Source organism: Martes martes (genome assembly GCF_963455335.1).
Source record: "Martes martes genome assembly, chromosome: 10".
Lineage (NCBI taxonomy): Eukaryota > Metazoa > Chordata > Mammalia > Carnivora > Mustelidae > Martes > Martes martes.
Window position 1 is genome coordinate 60,893,048 of NC_137898.1, and position 10,327 is coordinate 60,903,374.

Here is a 10,327-nt window from a genome sequence, read left to right on the forward strand (position 1 = left end):
AAGGAAGTGAGAATGGGACAGAAAAAACATATGAATAAATAATAACTGGGAATCTCACAAATTTGATGAAAAAAATCAGCTTATAGATCCAAGGAGCTTGGCAAAAGCCAAGTAGGATCAATACAGAGGATTAACATCTAAGTACATCATAATCAAACTGCAGAAAACCAGAGATAAAGAGAAAATCTTGGAAGTGGCCAGAGGAGAAAAGACATGTTACAAACACAATTATTCACAGTGAAGCAGCTACAAATGAGGGTTGACCTATCATCAGAAACAACAGAGGCCAGGAGACAATGGAGTAACATCTCTAAAGTGCTGGAAGAGGGGGAAAACGGCCAACCCAAACTCTCTATCTGGCAAGCACATCCTTCAAGAAATGAAAGTGAAATAAAGACATTTTCAGACAGATGACAGGAGAGAGTGTCCAAAACCAGCAGCACGGCAGAGTAAAAAATGCTAAAGAGAGTCCTTTAGGCTGAAGGAAAATGACACCAGATGGAAAGGTAGATCTTTTGAAAGGAATGAAGAACACCAGAAATGGTAACTCTATGGACAAATAAGGATGCTTTTTCCCTTTACTTTTAACTGACTGTTAAACACCAAAATAAGAACATTTTATTATGGGGTTTTTAATTCATATAGAAGTAAAATATACAACAACATTAGGACCATAGGACATGGAGGATGGAGATAAATGGAATTATATTGTTGCGAGGTTCATATATTTTATTCTGAGTAGACTGTGATAAGTTAATGATGCCTATTTATAATCCCTAGAGCAACCACTTAAAACTTAAAAAAGTAAATAAAGATGAAGTATTAGAAGTATTTGACTAATCCAAAAGACGACAGGAAGGGAGAAACAGAGGACCAAAAAAGAGATGGGACGAAAGAAGAAAACAAATGACAAAATGGTAAACCTAATTCTACCATAGAAAGAAAATTACATTAAATAAAAACGGAATCAAAGAAAAGAATAAAAAAGGTAAGATCTAACTATACACTGCCTTCAAGAGCTACACTTTAAATATAAAGACACAGATGGATAGAATATAAAGGGGTGGGGACAGATATACCACGGAAGCATAAGAAAGCTGTGAACATAAGAAAGCTAATTTAGCTATATCCATGCCAAAGAAAAGAGACTTCAAGATAAGATTATTATCTGAGATTAAAGAGGGATATTTCATAACAATAAAGGCTCAACTGATCAAGAAGACATAATCATAAATGCACTTAATAAAAGAACTTCAAGATACATAAAGTAAAAATTCACAGAACTAGGGGCGCCTGGGTGGTTCAGTAGGTTAAGGCCTCTGCCTTCGGCTCGGGTCATGATCCCAGAGTCCTGGGATCGAGCCCCGCGTCGGGCTCTCTGCTCAACAGGGAGCCTGCTTCTTCCATTCTCTCTGCCTGCCTCTCTGCCTACTTGTGATCTCTGTCTGCCAAATAAATAAATGAAATCTTAAAAAAAAAAAAATTCACAGAACTAAAAAGAAAAATAGATAAACCTACAATTGTGTTGGTGATTCCCTTTTTTTTTTCTTCTTACAGTTTTATTTATTTATTTGAAAGTGAGAGCAAGAGCAGGGGCAGAGGGTGGGGGAGGGGGAGGACAGGGGATAAGGGGTGAGGGAGAAGCAGACCCAGCAGGGATATTGATAAGGGGAGGGGCTTGATCCCAGGACCCTGGGATCATGACCTGAGCCTAAGGCAGGTGCTTAACCGACTGAGCCACCCAGGCACTCCTGTGTTGGTGATTCTTAATATTCCTCTCTCAGTAAGTAAGAACATCTAGAGAAGCATAAGTAAAATTCAAAAAGATTTGAACAATAATGTCAACTACCTTCACCTAACTGACATTTGTAGACGTATACAGCCAACAATTGCAGAATACGCATTTTTTAAAAAAAATGCACATAAAATAGTCACCAAGGTAGACTTTATGCTGGGCCACAAAAAGACCCCCCAAAACAAAACTCAGTAAGTTTCAAAAGATTGGTATCTTACAGACTATATTCTCTGAACACAACAGAATTAAATTAGAAATTAATAAAATTAAGATACCTATGGCTTTACACACTTAAAAATTAAGTAACAGACTTCTAAATAGCACATGGGTCAAAGAAGAAATCACCAGGAAAATTAGAAATTATTTGGAGCTGAATGGTAAAGAAAATGCGACATATAAACACTCGGGGGAAGCAGTTGAAGTAGTGCTTTGGGGAAATGTCTATTTTATATGCTTACAGTATAAAGGAAGAAACGATTAGAATCAATCACCTAAATTTCTACCTTAGGAATCAAAAAAACAAAGAACAGATTAAACCCAAAGCAAGTGGAAGAAAGGAAATAATAAATATCAGAATATAAATCAATGAGATTAGGGGCACCTGTGTGGCTCAGTCAGTTAAGTGTCCAATTCTTGATTTTTGCACAGGTCATAATCTCAGAGTTGCAGGACTGAGGCCCAGGTTGGGCTCTCTAGGCGTGGAGCCTCCTTAAGATTCTCTCCCTCACCATCTCTGCTCCTGTCCCTGCCACTGTGTGCTTGTGCTCTCTCTCTCAAAAAAATTTTTTTTAATTAAAAAAATTCTGAATTCTAATCAAATCTGGTTTTATTATCAAAAGCCTTGTCACCAAAAAACTCTGGGGCTAAAGGATTTCAGTGGTTAATTATAAAAAATATTTAAGGAAGAAGTAATACTAATCTTACACAGATTCAGAAAATAAAGGAAGAAACACTTCCCAACTTGTAGTAACCACCTGAATAATCCTGATACCAAAACCTGAAAGACATTACAAGAAAAAGAAAAAGTGTAGGTAAATATTCTGCATAAACCTCACTATTCATGAGTACAATGTAGCTTAATTATCAGAGCATAGTACACGGTAGGTGTCAAAAAAAAATTCCAAAGTATTACCAAATTGAATCCAGGTGCAGATGAAAAATACAATGTATCATGACCAAGTGGATTTATCTCAGGGCATTAGATTGGCTTAACATTTTAAAATCAATGTAATTTCCTGCGTTAATAGATTAAGGGAGAAAAGCCATATGAATATCTCGATAGATGCAGAAAAAAGCATTTGGCAAGGTTCAACATCCATTCATGATACAAACCCTCACTCAGTAAATTAGCTGTAGAAGGGAACTTCCTCAACTTTATAAAGAGAAACTATGAAAAACCTATAACTAACATGATACTTAAACTTAAATACTTTCCCCTTAAGATCAGGAATAAGGCAAAGATAGTTCTCTCTACTTCCAGTGAATGTGATCGCAGCGATCCTAGCCATTGCAATAAGGAATACAAAGAAATAAAAGGGACGAAGACTGGGAAGTAAGTACAGCTGTCTATATCTGCAAATGACATGATTGTTAATACAGAAAATGCTTAGAAATGTGCAACTGCTAGAATTAATAAATGAAGTCAATATGTAAAATCCATTGTGTTTCTGTATACTAGCAGAAAAGAACTGAAAATGAAACTAAAAGTTCTATTACAAGAGCATCAAAAAACATAAAATACTTAGGGATAAATTTTTTAAAAAGACTTTATTGATTTATTTGACACAGAGAGAAAGAGAATATAAGCAGGGGGAGTAGCAGGCAGAGGGAGCGGGAGAAGCAGGCTCCCCGGTGAGCAGGGACCTGAGCTCAAGGGACTGAGCTACCCAGGCACCTCACTTAGGGATAAATTTAACAAAAGACATGCAAGACTTTATCTCTTACACTAAAAATCATAAAACATTGCTGAGAGAAAGCAAAGGAGAGCTAAATAAATGAGGAAATATACTAAGTTCACAGTTTTGGGAGACTCAATATTAGTCTATTATTCTCCCAAATCAGTCAATACAACCCCAATAAGCTTTTCAATTTTTTTAGTAGATATGTATATGGAAATAGTGAAATCATCCTGGGGGAGGGGAAGGAAAAGATAAAGTTGGAGGACACACACTACATGATTTCAGAACTTAATGTCAAGCTGCAATCATGAATCCAGAGTGGTACTAGTTTAAAGATAGATTAACAGGAGGGAAATAAGCTCACAGGTCAGTTGTCAACATTCTCTTCTGGACTGTGAACTCTGTACCTGTATCTGAATCTGTCTGGTTCCTTGCTGCATCCCGGGAGTCTAAAACAGGCCTGAATTAATGAATGAGTATAATGCAACTTAATTATCACAGCATGGTACATAGTAGGTGCTCAGTAAATATTGATTAAATAAGTACATTTTAAGGAATGGGGTGGGCATAACCACCCAGCCTTCTCCTAAGGTCAAACTATATGTCCCCGCCAGATGTAATTTCTGGAAGTGGAGCAAACACCCTACTTTAACCTACCTCACCCCTTGTCTCCTAGTTCTCTTCTTCAGTGTCCTCTCTTCCCTTCACCTTCACCTTCACCTTCACCATCCAGAAATCAACATCACCAGCTTTCTGATCCACGTTCCACCCTCTACCACTGCGGACCCTCTAAACTCCATAAAGCAGATCATGCTAGTGGCTCTAGTGGTGACACCCACAAGCCCACAAGCCACGGGCTTCCCTGGTCTCCAATAAAGACCGAGGAGGAGTGAGAGTCAGGGCTAGAGCTGTCCCTTTGGAAAGGGTGACCCAGTGCCCAGGTTTGCCCAAGACAGAGGAGTCTCTTGACACAAAGCACTTCCTGTTTGAAAACTGGGATGGTGGTGGGCAAACCTGAATGGTTGGTCACCGCACCTCCTGGGAATCCTCCCCACAGCAACCTTCACTCTGGAAAGGAAAGTACAAAGGGACTATCCCCGGGCCATGGTGGGGAGCCCCTCCTCCAGGGTGAGCAGCTTTGTCAAGTTTGGTCAAATGTCAAGAGCCAAGATGCCTCCTATCCTCAGCCCCAAAACAGGGTCTGGAACTCAGCGAGCGCCGGATAAATTGTTGAATGAAGGAACATACTGAAGGAGCAAAGGGGCCCTGCCTTGGGGAACACCCCTACCCCAGGCAGGTCTTTCCTGCAGCCACAATCCCGCACACGCGGCACTTCATCCAACCCCGTCATATCCCTGCCCACCCCACGTGGTCCACCAAGCACCAGCCTGTTTCTGCACTACCATTTACATACATTTAAATTATTTTAATAAAAGTAATACATTTTTCTATTTTAAAGAGAGAGACAGATAGTGACAGGGATGTGATGTGAGGGAGAGCACGAGCCTGGGAGAAGAGCAAGAAGCCTGACGTGGGACTCGATCCCAGGGCCCCGGGCTCATGACCTGAGCCAAAGGCAAACGCTTAAGCGACTCAGCTACCCCAGTGCCCCAAACATAGTACGCTCTTTAAGTTTTTCAATATAGAATGCTACTAAAGAAAAACTCGGTTTTTCCCCACCCTACCTTGCCCTGCCCTGTGTCCCCTAAGGAAACTAGCAACCTTTTCTGCTTTTAAACGTGGTGACTTTCACCACAAATCTGATTCATAGGCCAATACCTTCATGTCTTAATTTATGAACTAATTAAGAGCTAGTGACTCCCTTCAGGAAAAAAATAAAGAAACCTGACCCCTTACTCTCCTGCTCATCTTCGCATCCCCTCCACATTGTCCTGGTTGTAGTATTAGTTCATCCTTCTACTGAGTGTTTCCTCAAGCTCCATGGTCATTTACAATCTTTATTTCCGGTTCCATCCATGTTAACTACATCTCATACTTTCTACTATGTAAAATGGAGACTTAGCCTCCCTACACCATTTTGCCTGTCCCCCACCCCATTCTGTATCTGACAGACCATAACTCTTACATTGCCAAGAGTTATAGTTATATATGTCCTGTAACCATAATTGAGTCTTTCATGCTTTATCTAGAGAGTAATTCTGATCATTTAAACCCAGTAAACAGCATCTACAACCTTATGATTAGAAATAGATCCTAATTAAAGATCATCATGGATTCATAAAACAAGAAATACGTGTCTTAAAAAACCAGGGAGGAGTTCTGGGAAATGAAAAATCTGACTGCCAAGGTTAAAAAAAATATAATTTAAAAGTCTAGAAACTAGTGCCATGGGGTGCCTGGGTGGCTCAGTCATTAAGCGTTAAGCGTCTGCCTTCAGCTCAGGTCCTGATTCCAGGGTCCTGGGGTTGAGCCCCTTGTAGGGTCATGCAGGGCTTCCTGCTCAGCGGGAAGCCTGCTTCTCCCTCTCCCACTCCCCCTGCTTGTGTTCCTTCTCTCACTGTGTCTCTGTCAAATAAATGTAGAAAATTAAAAAAAAAAAAGAAAAGAAAAAAAGCTAGTGCCAGAAAGTAAGGAAGGGCTTAAATAAACCGGGAGAGGGTGGGTCAGCAGCCACAGACGCCAACCTGAAAGGGCTCTCAGTGGCCAAAGCTGCCTAAAGTACAAAACAAATAGACACAAGTCCAGACTGACCTACAGGACTGAATAAATACATAATTGCGGGGAAAGGATAAATCTTTCTTACAGAATTGTTCCAAGGAACATATGCAGCTACTCTCTGCTCCAGATGGAGCTTAATTGTCTCTTCTCCCTTGAATGTGGCTGTAACCGAGTGACTCACATCCAAAGAATAGACTATGGAAAGGGGAAAAAAATGGTAACTATACAGTGGGCTAATCTGACACACAAACAGTGCTTTAATCAAGTGATCAAGGTGACTGTCACCAGCTGATATCACCGGACGGAAGAGGTCCTTCCCCTTTGCGGAATTTTCCCCCAAGCAACCCACCCCGCTCTAGTCATGGGGAAAAGTCCCACTTGAGGGGTGTTCTACAATATACCTAATACTCTTCAAAACTGTCAAAGTGATTTAAAAAAAAAAAAAAGAAAAAAGGTGAAAAACAAGGAAAGACTGAGAAACTGTTCCAGGGAGACCCAGGAGACAGGACTAAACACAGTGCGCTATACTGGATTGGATCCTGAAAGGGAAGGAAGATATTAGTGGAAAACTGTTTAGATTTGAATGAAAAATCTGGACTTTCAGTAATAGTAACATATGACTATTCATTTCTTAGTTTTGATGTGCTGTGGGAATGTAAGATGCTAACATTAGAGGAAATTGGGTGAAGGGCATGTGGAAACCCCCTGTATTATCCTGGCAACTTCTCTATAAATCTAAAATTATTCCAAAATAAAAGACTTACTGAAAAAAAAATCTAGAAACAGGGGGAAGCTGGGTGGCTCAGTCAGATGACTCTTGATGTTAGCTGAGGCCTTGATCTCAGGGTTGTGAGTTCAACACCCATGTTGAGCTTCATGTTGGGCGTGGAGCCTACTTTAAAAAATAAATAAATAAAATAAATCTAGAAGCAAAAGTCATGGAATTCTCCAGGATTATAGAGAAAAAAAATTTTTTTACAGAGCAGGGGAAAATTGAATCACAAAGGATCGATTCAAGAGACCTAATGTTTGTGTGATGAAATTTCCAGAGAGAATAGGGAAAATAGAGGCAGGAAAATAGTTAGAAATAATAGAAGAAATTTTCCCCAGAGAAAGAACAATAAGTCTTTAGATTAAAAGTACACACTGAATGCAGAGCAGAATAAAAAACAAACAAAAAAACCCATGCATGCCTAGGGTCTCCTGAGGTCTCAGAAAACCTAACTTTTCCTAGAAATTGAAAACAAATAAACAGATGATCTATAAAGGTATAAAGATCAAATTAGCATCAGGCTTTTCTGGAGCTAGAAGTTAGGAAACAATGGCCCACAAAATCAGGGCAGATGTTTTTGAACCAGCCAAACTAAAAAACAAGTGTAGGATCCAAATAGACTTGTGAGAATAAAGAAGTCTTACTTCCCATGCAATCTTGCTGGAAAAAGTAACCTGAGCTCGTGCTCCTGGAAAACAAAAAAAGGAAGACATAATGTAGTGTTCTCCTTCTCTTAGTTCCAGGAGCTGCACCTCCTAAGGTGTTAGAAATGCAAATTTTCATGCCCTACCCTGACCTACTGAATCAGAAACTTTGGAGGTGGGCTCAGCGATCTGTGTCATTTAACAAACTGCAGAACCCATGGAGTTGTGGATTACACTCTCGAATCTCCTTCAGCTGTCTGCTGCACCCACTGCTTGGTTGCTGTGAGTTGCTGCATAAAATGCAGCTGCCCTCTCCCCCTTCCACTCCCCCCAACCCCAGTCTTAAGGGGAGACAGTCTCCAGAGTCTTCATGGAACCCCACTAAAACTTTCTTGCTTAGCTTTCGGAATTCCCCTGCTTTATTCTAGTGGTGGTGATCCACTGGGGGAGTGGTCTTACCCCAGAATCCTTGCCTCAGGCTCTGCTTCAGACTAACACGACCTAATAGCCATGAAACAGTAGAACTAACCCCCAACACACACATTGAAAAGAACCTCCAGGGTAATAACTGTTTGCCTAGAAGTATTTCATTTAAATTAGAACAAGAAAACGTGGGCTCTGATAACAGCGTCTTAAAAATGTCTTCAAGAATAAATTGACTTCCAGTTAATAGATTGTACAATTAAGAAGTTAGAAGCTCTTAGTCATACGATAAAGAAGGAGCATGTTTCTTCTCTCAGAAAGAAATAGGAAAGATGCCAAGAAACTCCAGGAAAAACACAAAACTATACCAGAAAATTGTGATTCAATATGAAGTAAACAAAAATGTGGCATGATTTTATTGATTGGTATGTAAGGCAAGAGAAGTATTTAGTCTTAACATCTGAAATACTCTTCTTGGGGAGCTTTATTTTCTTTCACTTATATTATGAAAAAATTTGAACACATGCAGAGGTAGAAGGAATAGCAAATTCAGTTGCATGTACCCATCACTCCGCTTCAGTGGTTATCAAGGTCTGCTCAATCTCAAAATCTAGTCAGTGTTCCCTTTTATAGTTGATTTGTCTGCATGAGGATCCGAACAAGGTCTGTGTATTGTATTTAGTTGCTGTGTCTTCTGTGCCTCCCATGGGTTACCCTGCTTTGGACAGCACCAGTTAAGGGATTGAAATGACATTTCCTTCTCTACTGATCCATCACCATCTAAAATCTGTGGGGGTTCTTTTGTTCTTCCTTTAAGGCCAAATCCTTTGTCTTAATCAATATCATCTCCTGAAATAACCATGGGGTCAACTTCAAGTTCATGCTGCCTCAAGCTCTCTCAAATTGTCAGTTTCTTTAGAGGCAGAAGAATCTCCAGGTGCTTTATCTTTAGGTTTTAAAGGACCTTTTCTTGGTGACCTAGCCTGAGTAGAAATTTGGGATTCCTCATTCCAGCATAAACAGTGAGACGGGTGTCTAATGTCTAGCAGCCTTCTAGACTTTTCTGTTTACTGAAGTTAATTTAAAAGCTCCCCGGGTTAAACATGCTATGGATACTTGAGTGCCAGAGGAAATTAAAGAGAGCCAAACAATGCTCTAATTTATATATGGACTCCTCAGAAAATCCAGAAAGTCTAGGTTAGGTTTTTGGAGGTTTTTGGAGCTGTAACCACAGAAGACGCCCCTAGAATGAACCCATGGGTCCCAGTTTTTGTCATAAGTTGCTCCCTTGACCTGGAGGATTGCCATCCTGCAACCTTACATCTCCAGCCCAACCCGGCCTGCATCGGTGCTGGACTTTACCCCTTCCCTCCGCTTTATCAGGTGGTTGATTCTAGGAATGGCAGGAGGGATAGGTGGGGCTGGAACGCAAGATGAAGGGAGTTTGGATCTCAGTTGCCCAAGACCTCTCAGTTACCAATAGGCTGGGCTAGGCTTTGGACCCAGGTCAGTCTGGCTCCATATTTTACCCACTTCTTCTCCTTCTCCAATCCTAAAACACTTGGGAGCCAAAGGGAAAAGTCCTAATGGGACTTGGGTGTTCCCTGAGGGGTCCAAAGGGGATTGCCTGGAGTCAGAATGGCCAAGTTTCCCGAAGTTAAACAGTTGACACAGATAAATAACAGACACTCCCAGAAACATGAAACCAACAGCCAACGACCCGACCAACAGTCAACCAACAGACCTACAGCACCACCAACAAAAAATGGTCTTTTCAACAGGTGAGGAAAAATTGGAGAATTATTCAAGTCAATTTCTTCACTCTTGGAGGGGGGGCTTAAACATTAACCGGCTAGTGTGTGTGTGTGTGTGCGCGCGCGCGCGGAGGGGCCTATCTATCTTAAATAACCCAGACACTGAGTCTCCACCCTCAAGGAAACTTCCCGAACATAATCTGCCTGTGAACGATGAAGCCCTGCTGGCAGGTAAGATTTTCATCATGTTCTCCTTGTCCATTCACATTGCCAGTGCAAGGTCAGGCGCAACAGAAACACTCTATGGGTGAATTCCATTTCCGAAAATGAGCCCACTTTCTCTGCCACCTGATCATTCTTCC